Consider the following 15535-nt stretch of genomic DNA (forward strand, 5'->3'; position numbering starts at 1 on the left):
AGGTTAATGTTTGTTTGTTTTTTCCCCTTGAGACATCCTCTTTGATTCATTTATTATTTTTAAGTGTGTTTTTAGTTTCTAAGTATTTGAAGATTTTCCTGTTATATTTCCATTAGTGATTTCAGGTTTAATTCTGTTGTGGTCAGACAACACGCTCTGTATCATTGCAGTTCTAAACTTGTTGAGGTTTATTTTATGGCCCAGGATGTGGTCTGTCTTGATATGTGTCTCAAATATGAGTATTCTGCCATTCGTGTTGGGGGGGGCAGTTCTATAAATGTCAGTTAAATCCTATTGGTTGAGGGTACCTTGTATTCCCTATACTAGCTGATTTTCTGTTTAGTAGTATCATTCAGTGTTGACAGGGGTGTTGAGGTCTACAATTGTATTTGTCGACTTTTCTGTTTCTCCTTTAAATAGAGAAGACACCCATGATTTTTTTTAAAGATTTTATTTATTTATTTGACAGACAGAGATCACAAGCAGGCAGAGAGGCAGGCAAAGAGAGGAGGAAGCAGGTTTCATGCTGAGCAGAGAGCCTGATTTGGAGCTCGATCCCAGGACCCTGGGTTCATGACCTGAGCCAAAGGCAGAGGCTTTAACCCACTGAGCCACTCAGGTGCCCCTGCCCAGGATTTTTAATTGTATTTGGTAAGAGGAACAGAAAGAAATATTGAGATGAGTCCATAGTGAAAAATATTGGGAAGAGTCCATCTTCTCCAAAGTGGAAATCCCCTTCCCATGGCTCTTTTAATCGAAAAATTACTTCTGGTTTGGAGAGAATAGTGGCCTAATTTGGACCATAATGTCATATGTCACTGCCTGATTCTCGAATGGGTACCTTTGGTGTTTTGGAAAAACAAAAAAACAAAAAAACAAAAACAAAAACAAAACAAAAAAACAAAGATCAGAAATACACATATTGAATCTTTGATTTAACTTCCCATCAACTATGTAGCAGGGTTATTTTTCTCTAAGGAGAATGAGCTACTCACATCTTCCAAGGGTCACTGGACACTGGCTATAGGTACCATTAATTATTGGGATCTCAGTGTACCATTGCTTTGCACTAGTCACAATAGTCTTACAAGGGTCAAGGAACAAATGGAGTTTTGATTCACAAATGCTTCTCATAGTTCCAGCAGATCACGAGTCTTTTTTTTTTTTTAATCAATTTTCTGGTTGGGGAGCATGTAGTTGTTGCATATACCGTCTATCTTGTACGAACATGCCTTTCAGATTTGATACAAGAGTTATTAAGGTAAGAGGAGCCAAGTTGAAACGTATGGACCTCCCTCTAGTGATCAAACTAATAATGCGGAGGTATTATAATTTCTATGGAGAAATATTTAAAGTTAATGTTACCCCCAACCAAAAAAATTTCCGGGAAAATATGAGGATGGCGGGTTTTTTTTTAATTGTTTAATTTAAATTCTGTTAGCCAACATATAGCACACCATTAGTTTCAGATGTCGTGTTCAATCATCTATCAGCTGCTTATCACATTGGGAGATGGGCGTTAGGGCGGGCACTTGGTATGACAGGGGCGGTATCTTTTTTATTTTTACTTAACTCTCAGATGTGGCCAGTTCAATTGATCTTGGATTGGTCTTGGAGAATGAAAGTGGATTATTGGGGCACCTGGGTGGCTCAGTGGGTTAAGCCTCTGCCTTTGGCTCAGGTCATGGTCTCAGTGTCCTGGGATCAAGCCCCACATCAGGCTTTCTGTTCCACAGGGAGCCAGCTTCTCCCTCTCTCTCTCTCTGCCTCTCTGCCTACTTGTGATCCCTCTTTCTGTGTCAAATAAATAAATAAATAATAATCTTGAGAAAAAGAAAAAGAAAAGAAAGTGCATTATTGAGGTTTAGCAGGTGGTAACTCCAATCACATTTATTATTTGGATGTGATCTCTTTGGAGGACCAAGGCGATGAAAGTTCTCCTGTTGATCCACTGGGATGGCCACAACCATCTCACTGCAGAATTACTCCAGCTGTTTGGCTCCATGTCACAACTTAGTCTACAGAGGCACAACTGTCTTAGTCACTTGTAACATATTACACAGGCCAAACATCCTGGTGACATGAGCTGCTAGAATGAAGACAAGAAAGGTCTTTGGCCTTAGTCAAGCTTATGTCTGTTCATGGAAGGAGACATGAGTTCTGTGAAAACCCTATTACCTCATAGTCTGAGAGATGCTCGGGTATTTGTTTTCCCCAAAATAAAAGAGGACTTTCCTTTGTTTACTCTACCTCATACTGTGTATTGTTAAGAATATGTGCTGGGGCGCCTGGGTGGCTCAGTGAGTTAAAGCCTCTGCCTTCAGCTCAGGTCAGATCCCCAGGTCCTGGGATCGAGCCCTGCATCAGGCTCTCTGCTCAGTGGGAAGTCTGCTTCCTCCTCTCTCTCTCTGCTTGCCTCTCTGCCTACTTGGGATTTCTGTCTGTCAAATAAATAAATAAAATCTTAAAAAAAAAAAAGAACATATGCTGTCTTTGGATGGATATTTGAAGCTAATAACTGAGTATTCAGAAATACTCCTCTAGTGGGTTGAAATATATGTCCATGTCCTAAACCCCAGGACCTGTAACTGTTATCTTATTTGAAAAAAGAGTCTTTACAGATATAATTAAGTCAAGGATCTTGAGATGAAAATCACCCCAGATTTAACTCATCCTTATAAAAACATGTACCCTAAGTCCAGTGAATAAATACCCTTATAAGAAAAGGGAAAGATGCAAGGAGACACAGGGGGAAGTCAATGCGAAGACAGGGACAGAGTTTGGAGTAATTCGTCTGCAAGGCAAGGAACGCCAAAGATTGCCACAGGCACCAGGATCTAGGAGAGACTCAGGGGGCAGATTCTCGTCAGAGCTTCCAGCAGAAACCAACCCTGCCAACTCTTTGATGTTTAATTTTTGGCCTCCAAAACAGAGTAAATTCCTGCTGTTTGAAGTCGCCGAGTTTGTGGTAATTTCTTACAAGAGCCCTAGAAAATTAAAACAATGTCCCCATTGGAAAAGGATCCAGAACAATTTTCCCTAGATGGTCCAGGTTACGGTCCAAGCAGATCCCATCAATGGCCCTTAAAGTTTTGGAGGTAGATCAAGATATTGTAGGAGACAACGACAAACCCCAGGAGGAAAGTCTCAGACCACTGAGGTTTTCATCAAGTTCCTGCTTAGCAGGAATTTATTCTCTTTGACAGAAAGAGCTTTTGGATTGATATGGGGCTTTGATAAGTACTGAACTCTTGGTTATGGAAAGCCAGGGGAGCCGAGGCCCTGAGTCACTCATTAGGACCTGTGGATCTATTCCATTTAGCAAAGCTTCACCACGTGCAAGCAGTGTGTAAAGATGAGGTCTGAGCTGGCCCTACAAGGCACAGGTAAATGGTATCAGCCTAGGACTCATGTTTTTCTTCTGCCTACTTCTGCTGTACCCTATTAGGCTTAATTCTCAATTAGTCAGTGTAAAGGCGGAGAAATCAAGGGACTCTTCAGACTGCAAAACCCGAATGTTCTCACTGGAGACTGTGACAGGGACATGCATGTAAGTCTTAATTCAACCCAGCCTGAGGTGGCAGGGGAAAGCACGCATTCTTCCGAGACACTGGGGAAAAGGGGCCTCAGACAAGACACTGTTCTTGTTTGTCAACCAGATTGTAGTAAGGGTGTCAGTCCAGTGGTGAAAGAAATGCAGCCAAGAGTCTGGAAAAATGTAGAACATCAGAAAGTAGGAAGGAAGGATGTGACGAGAGAGAGAGAGAGACACCTTCAGAAGGAGGATGAGCTGGGTGAAGAAGGTGGCAGGACTCGGAGGGAGAGAGCATACAGAGACCCTATAGAGGAGGTAGCTCATTCCAGCTGGTTTCCCTGAGGAAGGAATGTCTGGAATTGGGCAGGGGGAGGGGCATGGTAGAAATGAGAGGAATATCCTGGCCCAATAAAAATCTGGGTAACGCTGAAGTTCTTAAAGCTGTTAATACAGACTCCAGAAGTCTATGGTGACCTTCCAGAATATGACCCAGAATCTTACAGGTGAGTTGACGAAACAGAGTAATTCAGTGTTTACTGTGATGGATAATGCTGGTACTCCCACCAGATCTCCTTCGGTCTCTTTTATTATTAGGGTCCCAGGACTTTGAGATTTTGCTCCCAATAACCAGCTCCTGAAGCTTCCCCCATGACCATCGAAGGATTGCTCTGGCAGAGTCTGGGAATTTCCTCTCTTCTAAGCCAGTGACTGATGGATTTGGGAGTTTGAAATCTCCATGCCTGTTGCCTTTGGTCAGGACAGGGCTGAGCTGCAAACTACATTCCAGTGATCCAGAGATCCCCATCGTGGGATAAATCTGAGTCAATTATCTGTAAACTTTACCTGAAGTTTACCTAATATGGCTTCCTTCTTGTTCTTGTCCTGATTTTCTGATTTGCTCAGAAATTTACTTTTGGGATTCCTTCATTCATAAGTCACGTGTACAGCACTCCCTGTCTTAGAGTCTGAGGTGGAGGCAGTGGACCTGGGACAATTACGAATCTCATCAGTAAATGGTCCCTTGAATTTGGAAGTCAAGCTTCGTGTCTTTTAAACAAATAAAGCCTTTGCTGAAAGAAAAACAACACAGATCCTTTAATGAGGGACACCCTCATGCAAGCAGCTAACATCTGGCCTTTTAATATAGTAAGTCGGGGGACTTGGAAGACAGTCCCTACTGCCTGCTCCAACACAGCAGACACAGTACAACTGATCTGCCATTAGGCTTTTCAAGTATGTTTTCCCGCTGGGAATTTCAAAATTCATACACTCATGACATGTGAAAAATATTTAAAATGCCAAGGAAAGCAGATGGTAATTCACACGTTGTTTTCTTTACTAATAATTCAGTTGGTCTCTTTGAACGGGTTGTTGTATGAGTACTAGGACGGCCACGACACAGTTCCACAGGCTGGGGGGCTAAGCAGCAGAGATTTATCTTCTCACAGTTCTGGAGGCTGGACTCCAAGATGAAGGTACAGGGAGGTTCAGCTTCTTCTAGGGTTTTGCTCTTTGGCTTACAAATGGCCACCTCCCTTCTCTGTGAGTGTATGTCCCTGGTGTCTCTTTGTGTGTCTGAATTTCCTTTTCTTATTGGGACATCGGTCAGATTGGATTAGGCTCACCCTAATTGCCTCAGTGTAGCTTAATCCCTCTGTAAAAGGCCCTATCTTCAAATACATTCACCTTCTTAGTTAACCTGGGGTTTGGACATCAACATAAATTTTGGAGGAACACAGTTTATCCCATAGCAGTTGGATAGGGTGTAAGAACGTCAGGTATGAAATATTTCTTTGAATGAAAGACGATTTAATCAGAGGAAAACACTGCTTATTAGTTGTACAGAAAAAGCCAGATTTTTAAAAAAATTTTTTTATTTCTTTCCAGCTTAACAGTATTCGTTGTTTTTTGCACCACACCCAGTGCTCCATTCAATCCCTGCCCTCTCTAACACCTACCACCTACCACCTGGTTCTCCCCACCCCCCACCCCCCACCCCTCAGATTGTTTGGTTTAAGGTTATGGAGTTTCCATTTTTTCTTAAACCATCTTGTGTCTTAAAGTCTTTATTTTGATAGAAAAGTTGGGGCCACTTGTGTAGGATTTTTTTTAAGATTTTTTATATTTATTTATTTGATAGACAGAGTTCACAAGTAGGCAGAGAGAGAAAGGGGGAAGCAGGCTTCCCACCAAGTAGACAGCCCAATGCAGGGCTCGATCCCAGGACCCTCTGATCATGATCTGAGCCAAAGCCAGAGGCTGTAACCCACCGAGCCACCCAGGCACCCCTTGTGTAGGATTTAAGTAGGGATTTGAATAACCTGGTGGGGATACAGCCATTTTATTATTATATCACATGAGTTCCCATGAAGACATCAGAAATAGGCTGGCTGAGAATTGAAATCTTACAATGTGGTAAAGAGCATCATTTTATAATTATAGGGTAGGATTGATTTACTATCAAGTCATATATGTTCTTGCCCAATAAAAAACCAAAGTATGGGTTTTTTTTTAAAAACATTTTAAAAAAATTTATTTATTTGACAGAGAGAGACACAGCAAGAGAGGGAACACAAGCAGAGGGAGTGGGAGAGGGAAAAGCAGGCTTCCTGCTGAGCAGGGAACCTGATGTGGGGCTCCATCCCAGGACTCTGGGATCATGACCTGAGCTGAAAGCAGACTCTTAACAACTGAGCCACCCAGATGCCCCAAACTAAATTTATGCTTTAAAAAGAAACAGAAAATTAGTGAAAGGCAGTTCTGGAAGGCCACAAGAGGACCCAGAGCTGAAATCTTCCTGTGGGACATGAGGGGAACCCCAGTGATGCAGGGCCTCCAGCCTCCAAAGGGCTGGCTGAAGGCAAAGCAGAGCAGGCTGTGGTCTAGGGAAGCCCTCAGCATGACCCACAGCAGAGACCTACCGCAGAGAGCACTAGAGCCATGACCCAGAGCTTCCTTCCGTATTGTATCATGTCAGTGTTTCAACTTCCTTCTTTTCGATCTCTTTCCACCAAGTGTACATATGCATTAGTGTCCTCTGACTTTGTCCTGAGTCTGTGGCTTACAAAATATCAGAACAAGCTTGCTGGAGAATGAAAACCAAAGGAACAGATGTCAGTCAGGGGTCTTGGGGCGGAGCTTGGATAGCCTGGAGAGATTTTAATGAGCTGGTTTGGGAAATAGGGTGTTTTCAGTGGTGCCAAGGCTGTCTGTTTTCATGTGAGGCAGAGCCTTTTGCATCATATGCGTTGTTTGGTTTTGGTTTTGAAATGCAGGTGTGGGAAATGGAGAGCTGGGGAGGGGTAGATTAGAGTCTCCTATTTGGCTGCTCTTGACTGTCAGACTTTTGTTTTGTTTTTGTTAGAGCCTTATTTTTATTTTTATTTTTAGTACGAGCCTTATTATTATTTTTTTAAAGATTTTATTTATTTACTTGAGAGAGAGACAGTGAGAGAGAGCATGAATGAGGAGAAGGTCAGAGAGAGAAGCAGACACCCCATGGAGCTGGGAGCCCGATGCGGGACTCGATCCCGGGACTCCAGGATCATGACCCGAGCCGAAGGCAGTCGTTCAACCACCTCAGCCAACCAGGTGTCCCAGAGCCTTATTTTTTGAAACAAGGTCTGCCTTGGGTATCCTGTGGGGACATCAAGTATGTCTCGCATAGCAGGACCTTCAGGTCCTCTTAGAAGTCATGGTTGTAGGGGCGTGTGGGTGGCTCAGTACTTAAGCATCTGCCTTTGGCTCGAGTCAGGAGCCCATCATGATCCCAGGATCCTGTGATCTAGCCCCGCTCTGGGCTCCCTGCTCAGTGAAAAGCCTATGTCTCCCTCCCCCACTCCCCCTGATTGTGATCTTCTCTAGCTGTCTCTCTCCGCCAAATAAAGAAATAAAATCTTAAAAAAAAAAAAGAAAGAAAGAAAGGAGAGAGAAGTCCTGCAGGTGGATAGTGGACAGATGATGGAGGGTTTGCTCAGACAACACCTCCCACCAGGCTTTTGAATCTCGGGAGCAAGTGGGGTCTGTCTATCTTTCTCACTGCTGATCCCTCACAGAGCCTAGCTTAGAGCCTGTACAACTTTTATAAGAATCATGATTCAAAAAGGAGCCATGTTAATAACAAACCCAAGAATTCAGACCATAGATTTGGAGCAAAGCATATGAGTTTCAGAGAAGCAGACATTTTAGAAGAAAACAGCCCCTCCACTCTTAGAGGTGTTGAAACCATCCCTTTTCCCCAGGTCTTAAAGAAAAAGAAAGCTCTGAGAGTATACCACTGCGAATGAGTAGGAAACAGCATTGAGTACTTAATGCTCTCAAAATGAACACTTCCCTTCAAGAGATAGCCAGGAATTCCTGAGAGCAGCAGATTTTCTTTACAAAAACTATGGGATTATGGGCAAAAATAACAAAATGGGGGTCTTGAAAATCCTGAGAATGCCCCAATGGTAGGACAGATCTGGGGTCAGATCTCTGCTGTGCCCCCCGGCATTCATCGTTTTTTTCTGCAGCCTTTCTCTCTTCCTTTGTGGGACGGATGTCTTCGATTTATTGTAAGACGATGGCACACTTCACATCAGACATAACATGGGGGACAAATTCCATGTATGTTGGGTTTTGTCCATTTCTTTTCCATGATTCAAAAAATAGCCAGGAGAATACTTCCTTGGTTGTTTTAAAGATTGAAAAAAAAAACCCACATAAAGTATCTTCTTAAGCTATTTTACTATAAGTTGATGTTGACTGTAAGACCAAACTAGGTTGGGGGAAAAAAAATCTTCCAAAAAAGGGGCTTGTGCTTGTGGGTATGCACAACCTTATGAAGAAATAGGGGCCAGACAGGAATCAGAAGAAGATGGGAGGGCCTTATTTACAGAGTCTGTATAGACTTATTTAAAGTAAACTTCTAAGGCAGTGCTTCTCAAACTTGACTTTGTATCATGGAAGGTCTTGTTAAAACACAGATTTTTGTCCACTTCCCCCATCCCCACAGCCCTGCCGTTCCTGATTCTACAGTTTGGGGTGGGTCCTAAGAATTTTCATTTCAAATAAGATGACAGCGATATTCTAATGCTGGAGCTAGTACCACACTGAGAACTATTGCCATCGAGGCAATTGTCAGATTCTCAACCTTGGTTGTACCTTGAGATCACCTGGGAAGCTTTGCAAAACACCAATGCCTGTACTGAACCCAAGCTTCAGTTGAGAAGTTCTGAAATTTCACTGCTTTGGGTGGGGGGTCTGGACATCAGGAGCTTTAAAAGTGCAAAAGTTAAAAACAATTTCACAATTGTTAAAAATAATTTCCCTGTCGGTTCTGGTATATGTTAGAAAAGGGACATTTAATTTTTTGTTCATTCCGTAAATATCAATTGAGTTTCCACTATAACCTGAGCCTTGTGTGGGGTGTTAGGGGTATGGATATAAATCAGACAGAGAAAGGCAGATTGTCACTTTGATAACTAATGAGGTGGCTGTCATACCAATGATTTACAGAGAGCTATTAAGAGCTGTGAGTGGGGGCCCCTGGATGGCTTAGTTGGTTAAGCGTCTGCTTTTAGCTCATGTTACGATCCTGGGGTCCTGGGATTGAGCCGCACATCCAAATCCCTGTTCACCAGGAAGCCTGCTTCTCCCTCTGTCTGAGTTTTCTCTCTCTCTCTCACTCTGTTAAATAAATAAAATCTTGAAAAAAAAAAAGCTCTGGTGGAGGTCAATGAGTTTTAAGTGAGCAAAGACTTCATTAAGGAACTCAAACTTACTTTTGAAGAATGAGGATTTTTTTATGGGCAGAGACTTAGGGGAAGAACATATGGAGGAGAGGCCTGGAGCTAGGAATGGACACAGGATGTGTTCACAGGTGTTCTCAGTTACCTGGAGCCTGGGGTAGGTGGTATGGGAGGAGGCCACAGAAGTTGTCTAGAACCAGGGAAAGTGTTTTGAGATTCCAGGAGGGCAGGGCTCCTGGGTGGTTAAGTCAGTTAAGCTTCTATCTTAGGCTCAAGTCATGATCCTAGGGTCCTGGGATGGAGCCCCACATAGACTCCTTGCTCAGTGGGAAGGCTGTGTCTTCCTGTTTCTCTGCCTGTTGTTCCTTTGTTCCTCCTGCTTGTTGCTTTCTCTGTTTAAAAAAAAAAAGAGAGAGATTCGAGGAAGAGAGTGATATGACTGGGCTTAATCACCAGCTACATTTGAGATAGGAAGACCTACCTGAGAAATATTCTCTAGGTAGAATCCTCGTTTTCTTTTTTAAAAGATTTTATTTATTTATTTATTTATTTATTTGATAGAGAGAGAGAGAGAGAGCCCACCTGCGCGCACATGGGGGAGGAGGAGTGCGAGGGACAAGCTCAGATGCAGGGCTCCATCCTCGACCCTGAGATCATGACCTGAACCCAAAGCAAGAACTGGATTCCTCAGGCACTGAGCCACGCAGGCGCCCTTGAATAATCTCTATCTTGAGGTTATATCTAGGATATTCTCCAGAGGTATATAATCAGGGCACCCAAACATCATAGACTAATAGGAAAACAAGACACCAGCTTCCTCCTCATTGGCTAACTCCCAAACTTCTGATTTGATTCTGGGGGGACAGGAAGGACACATTTGTTCTCACACGAGTCTACCTGGAATTAATTATCAGTTTAAGCCACAGACGTTTTTCCCCTTTGAGCTACACAAAGGAGCATCTTACCATCGATACCATCCTAAACTTGGAAAAATATGGCAATATTTATTTCACATGCATCAGAGGTGAGGTCTGATGGACAAGGCATGACTTGGAATGTGGAAGATACACCAGCCCCTTGAATCTCTAATACCCTTTCTTTCTTATATTCTGCTTCGCCGTTACTCACTAGTTCTTTGATTTTTAGCAAATTATCGGAGTCTCAATTTCTTCATCCTATGTATCTTACACGGTTTTGTCAGAGTTTAATGATCTTATATAAAGTCCTTGAAAGGTCCCTACCTTGCACATTAAAGCACTCAGTAAATAACTATTATCATTTCCAAATTAAAGTCTCAAAAACTGAGAGCTGTTCTACAAATACCCCAAAAGAAAGGCATCGGTACAAAAACACTCTTCCTTCTAGAATGTGCTGTTGAATCGCAAAGGCAATCTGTGCCGTTTAATCCTTGGAATTTAGGAAGACCTGCTGCTGAGCCATTCCCTTTCTGTTGATTACAAAGGCAGGAGAATTCAGATGGAGGCCGTGGGGGCAGTTATTTTAAATATTTGGATGTTTAAAGCCTTATGCAGGAGCCTGCTATATTTGCCTCCTGCAATTCAAAACCTCCAGTCCCCAAACCGTGTTTTCCTCTGTGCCCTTAAAACTAGCCAGCTCGACTTCTGCTTTATTTTGATAAACCTGGAAAGGCAGAGCCCAGTCTTTTTTTTTTTTTTTTTTGTTATCTGGCTTTTTTCTTTTTCTTTCTTTTTTTCTTTTATCTTTTTTTTTCTTCTTTCTTTTTTTTTTTTTAATTTATTTTTTATTTTCAGCATAACAGTATTCATTATTTTTCACCACACCCAGTGCTCCATGCAATTCGTGCCCTTTATAATACCCACCACCTAGTACCCCAAACTCCCACCCCCCACCCCTTCAAAATCCTCAGATTGTTTTTCAGAGTCCATAGTCTCTCATGGTTCACCTCCCCTTCCAATTTCCCCCAACTCCCTTCTCCTCTCTAACTCCCGTAGCATGGAGAGCCCAGTCTTTTAAGTAAAGCTTTTCCAGGGCTTAAGGCAGCCGAACCTAAATGAAACTGAAAATGACAATGAGAAGAGGTAATGCTATCTATCACTGTCCGCTGGTTGCCGTCTGTAGCTCTCCCTAGCAATCGCAGGATAAAATAAAGCCCCGTGTTGAAGGGCAGGGCATAAGCAGGCTGGCTCTTCAAGCCTCAGTTAGCTCTGCAGGGAGGTGGCTCTGAGAAGGACCCCGATGGAAATGGAGCTTATAAAGATGTCTTGTAGCAGCCTTTCATGTTTGCCATGTGGCTGCCCCTTCAGCTCCCTAATACCCCTTCTCTCTTAAATGATACGAAAAGTTCTTAGCACAAGTCCCAAGGAGAGGGAAGCAGCCTTAAAAGGGGAAGAAATCAAAGCTTTCCATGGTGGCAGTGCTGTGCTTTTGTTTCCTGGTAACACCATTGCATTTCTGGGGGTGCATCAGGAGGAGGAGCTGAAGGGGGAAGCATGGAGTTTGTTTTTGTTTTTTTTTTTAATTTTTTTTTTAAGACTTATTTTAGAAAGAGAGAATGAGTGGGGGGAGGGGCAGAGGGAGAGAAGCTCAAGCAGATTCCCCATTAAGTGTGACCTGATCCTAAAAGCCTGGCATGACCTGAGCTGAAACCAAGAGCCACTCTACCAACTAAGCCACCCAGGAGCCCCTAGACGGGAATCTTGAAATACTCCTCCTGCTCAGGACCCTCCTTTCTCTGTGCCTCTGGCCTTCTTCTCTGCCACTGTTCAATCTTCCATTCCCAGCTACCCTACATAGGTCATAAGCTCAGTTGATACCTCGAGGTCCCAGATGGATTAAGAATCTTGCAGTGGTGCCTGCATGGCTCAGTTGGTTAAGCAGCTGCCTTTGGCTCAGGCCATGGTTCCAGGGTCCTGGGATCGAGCCCCAGTGGGGATCTGCTTCTTCCTCTCCCTCTACCCTTCCCCCTGGCTTGTGCTTTCTGTCTTTCTCTCAAATAAATAAAATCTTAAAAAAAAAAAAAGTCAGATGCTCAGGTAACTGAGCCACCCAGATGTCCCCCTCCACCTCCCCCCACCTTTTTTGTTTGTTTGTTTGTTTGTTTGTTTTTCCCCAAGCACATTTTGTTTAAGACCTACTAGGGCCAAAGATGCCAGCAGAATTTATCCAAGATTTGTTTGGTAGGCTTGCTTTTTTAGCTGCTTCACTTTTTCTGACCCTTTCTTGTTGCTTATAGCTTATTTGGTCAAGTTTTATGTCCTCTCTTAGAACTGCATGATCTAGGCTTTGTATGCTGTGTATCTGTATAACCCTGTTTCTCTCTTTAATTATGTTTTTAGCATTCAGAGTGATTAACATGGCAAAGTAAGTAGTAAAGTATTTATAGAATTGCTGCATTTTCTCCTAGATTGAAATGATTTATTTCATTTCGCTAATGACACTGTTATAACTTTCTGTGGCCTCCCCTAAGGCTATCTAATCAATATATTTTAGAAACCTTTTACTCCTTAGTTTCTTGTCATTTATCTAACAAGGTTCAAATGGTTAAACACATTGTATAGGACGCTGTATTTCCCAGAAGAAATAAAGAGGCTTGTCTCTAGGGACTTACTGTGGTCTCTCAGTTGTACTGAGATTTTTCTGTAGGCATACAGTGTGGTTTATGGAACATGGGCTGATAATGAATCCAACCCCACACTGAGTGGATGCAGTGGGATTCCTGGAATACTGATGTCTAATACATCTGTGAAGATGTTACATATAATGCTTCCAAAAAGCAATCAATTTTCCAATTTAAAGTAAATATAAATTTGGTGTTAATTCACTGAGGGTAAAGACAAACAGGTCTCAAGCTGGTTTAGTTTTCAGGTGTGATCTGTTAAAAATATCTGCTACCTCAATTCAATTAGATAATAAAAACAGTTGCTCAATAAGTGAAATAATAGAGATGATTGGTTTGAATTAGGTGTTATCTACAGGTCTGTGGCTGTATTTATACTCTAGTTAGTGGGCTTATGAGTCAAATCTTAAGGTCCACCTCTAATGCTTTCAAGTTAAGTTTAAACATTAGCTTGAGGGAGGGTTTCTCTTTGACTTAACTGTCTGCACCACCCCTCCCTTAAGATTTGACTGTGGAAGGAGTTTGTCCCGAACTTTGTAAAACTCACAGTGCTGTTCCTTTCTCTTCCAGTCCTAAAATTGCAACAGATTTCAGTCCATACTTTCCAGCTTGATTCATGATTTTCTATATGTTTCTAATTATCACAAGTGTGTGAAACCTTCCAAAGTATATTACCCCTAGGTCATTTTATTTAGAAAATAAATTTATATGCCATACAGCACTTCTGGGCAAGGAAACATGGTAGAATCCTGAGGACATACCTCTTTAAGTATTATAACAGTTAAAATACGTTCTGAGTGTGGAGCTGGCTGAGGCTTTGTGTTTGGGGATCCCTAATATAATCAGCTACTGAATTGGGTTCTGATGTGGGAGGGAAGTCAGCCAGATGGGAGCACTGTTGCCTCAAAAGTTAGAAGAAGTAGAAAAAAAGAGCTGGCCGAGGTTGGGTTTCACCTAAAAATATTTTGTTGCGGTCACACTTTGAATTAGCAAGAGACTCTTCCAAAACTGATCTTATGTTTTTCAAACTTGTACATCTGTATGGAAACGTGATGATTAAGCTATACATTCAGGCTGAGTTAAAGTCAAAAAACAGTTTTATTCAGCCTAAACTAATTTTGTGCCTAGGTGCAGTTTTCCAATATTCATCAGATTTGTAAGCGGGGTGGGCTTGGATCCTCTTCCAGAAAGAGCTACTTTTTGGATATTCATTCTAAGGAGTTTACATGTTTTGTGCTGTTTGTCTTCGTGGCTTTCCTAGGTCGCAGATATCAAGAAAGTCAACAACTTGATCAGAGAACAAGACTTATATGCTTTGAAATCTATTAAGATTCCAGTGAAAAATCATGGGATCCTTACAGAGACCCACAGAGAACTCAGATCCCTCCTGAGCCCATCCTCAGAGACCAGAGTGACCTTCGAGGAGCAGCCAGACCCAGATAGAGCAGCTGTAGGCGCCGGTGCCCTCTCCAGCCCACTGACAGATTTCTTTAAGGGCATTGACGAGAATATTGAGCGCGTGGTGCAGTCAGAAATCTTTTTAAATGAAAGTTACTCGGCAGAGACCTCCAATCAGCCGCTGCTCCCGACTTCTCCAAAGACCCCCACGAAGGGTGCTGACTGTGGAATTCAGTGGTGGAATGCCGTTTTTATCATGCTTCTAATTGGGATTGTTTTACCAGTGTTATAATTGGTCTATTTTAAAATACAAGCTACTGGCGAGATCCCCAGTAGCTTGAACATAACTGCTGTCCCCAATGGCTCGATGAGCGTGAGTGCAGTTCCAGGGCAAGCCCCCAGATTAGCAGTTCCAGTGCCAACTGTCCCCTCTGCAGACAGCCAGTTCAGTCAAACCACCCAGGCAGGGAACTAGCTCTTGTTTATAAAGAATCAGGCAGTGTGAGCATTTGGCCTCTTAATGTGGATCACCTGACATCGGTCATATCCTAGGGTGCTGCCTTTCCTTTTCTATGACCTACGGACATGTCTCAGAAGCTGCTGTGTATTCTCCAGGAACATTTGACCCTGGGGAATAGGCTGACCTAATCCAAGGCTGTGGGAGCCAAAACATGCGCCCCCCTGCTATCCCCCTACATCCAGAGGTAGAGTAAGGGACATTTGCATGTGACACATGCTATTTCTTGAAGGTATATAGTGGACTGGCACTGCATGGGCCCCCAAGTTGGAAGTGTTTGGAAGTTGAGGAGCAGCATTGGACCTTCACTGTGGGAGCCTCTGACGTCAGCTTTGGTCACTTTGCTGTTTGCAGTGTCTTCTGCCGTGACACGTGGTGCTCTTTGTCTCCCTGACAAAGGTGCTGTCCAGCAGTGGTGAATATCACCCTGTTTTGGAGTATGACCGAATTATAATTAGCTCTATTTCATATTTGTCCCACCAGTTGGCCTTTTTGAGGCAACGTCACTTCTAGGATCAAAAAAGGCCTGAATCTGAATTGCTCTAATACTGAATAAATAGCAGGTGTGTACCTTGTACTTCTAGAACTACTTAGGAGTACACAGGCTTGCTTTAAGCTGCTGCATGGTATGGCCAGCACTTCCTGGCTAGATCATTTGGAGCTTTTGCTCAGTTTCTTCTGAAGAGCATCCCCACTGCAGTGGCTAATCAGATTTCCCAAGTTAGCATTTTTGGGAAGAATTCGTGCTGCCCAGTGCC

General features: G+C 42.9%; 1 pseudogene across 1 annotated transcript; it reads left to right on the forward strand.

Annotated features, from left to right (window-relative positions):
* Nucleotides 1-1228: 1228 nt before the first annotated feature.
* LOC309868121 (lysM and putative peptidoglycan-binding domain-containing protein 4 pseudogene) lies at nucleotides 1229-14947 on the forward strand (annotated as a pseudogene). The gene is made up of 3 exons: nucleotides 1229-1261; nucleotides 2723-2968; nucleotides 14124-14947. The product of its transcript is annotated as a lysM and putative peptidoglycan-binding domain-containing protein 4 pseudogene (transcript).
* The last annotated feature ends 588 nt before the right edge of the window (nucleotides 14948-15535 follow it).

Source organism: Mustela nivalis, assembly GCF_964662115.1.
Source record: "Mustela nivalis genome assembly, chromosome: 6".
NCBI classification, from domain to species: domain Eukaryota; kingdom Metazoa; phylum Chordata; class Mammalia; order Carnivora; family Mustelidae; genus Mustela; species Mustela nivalis.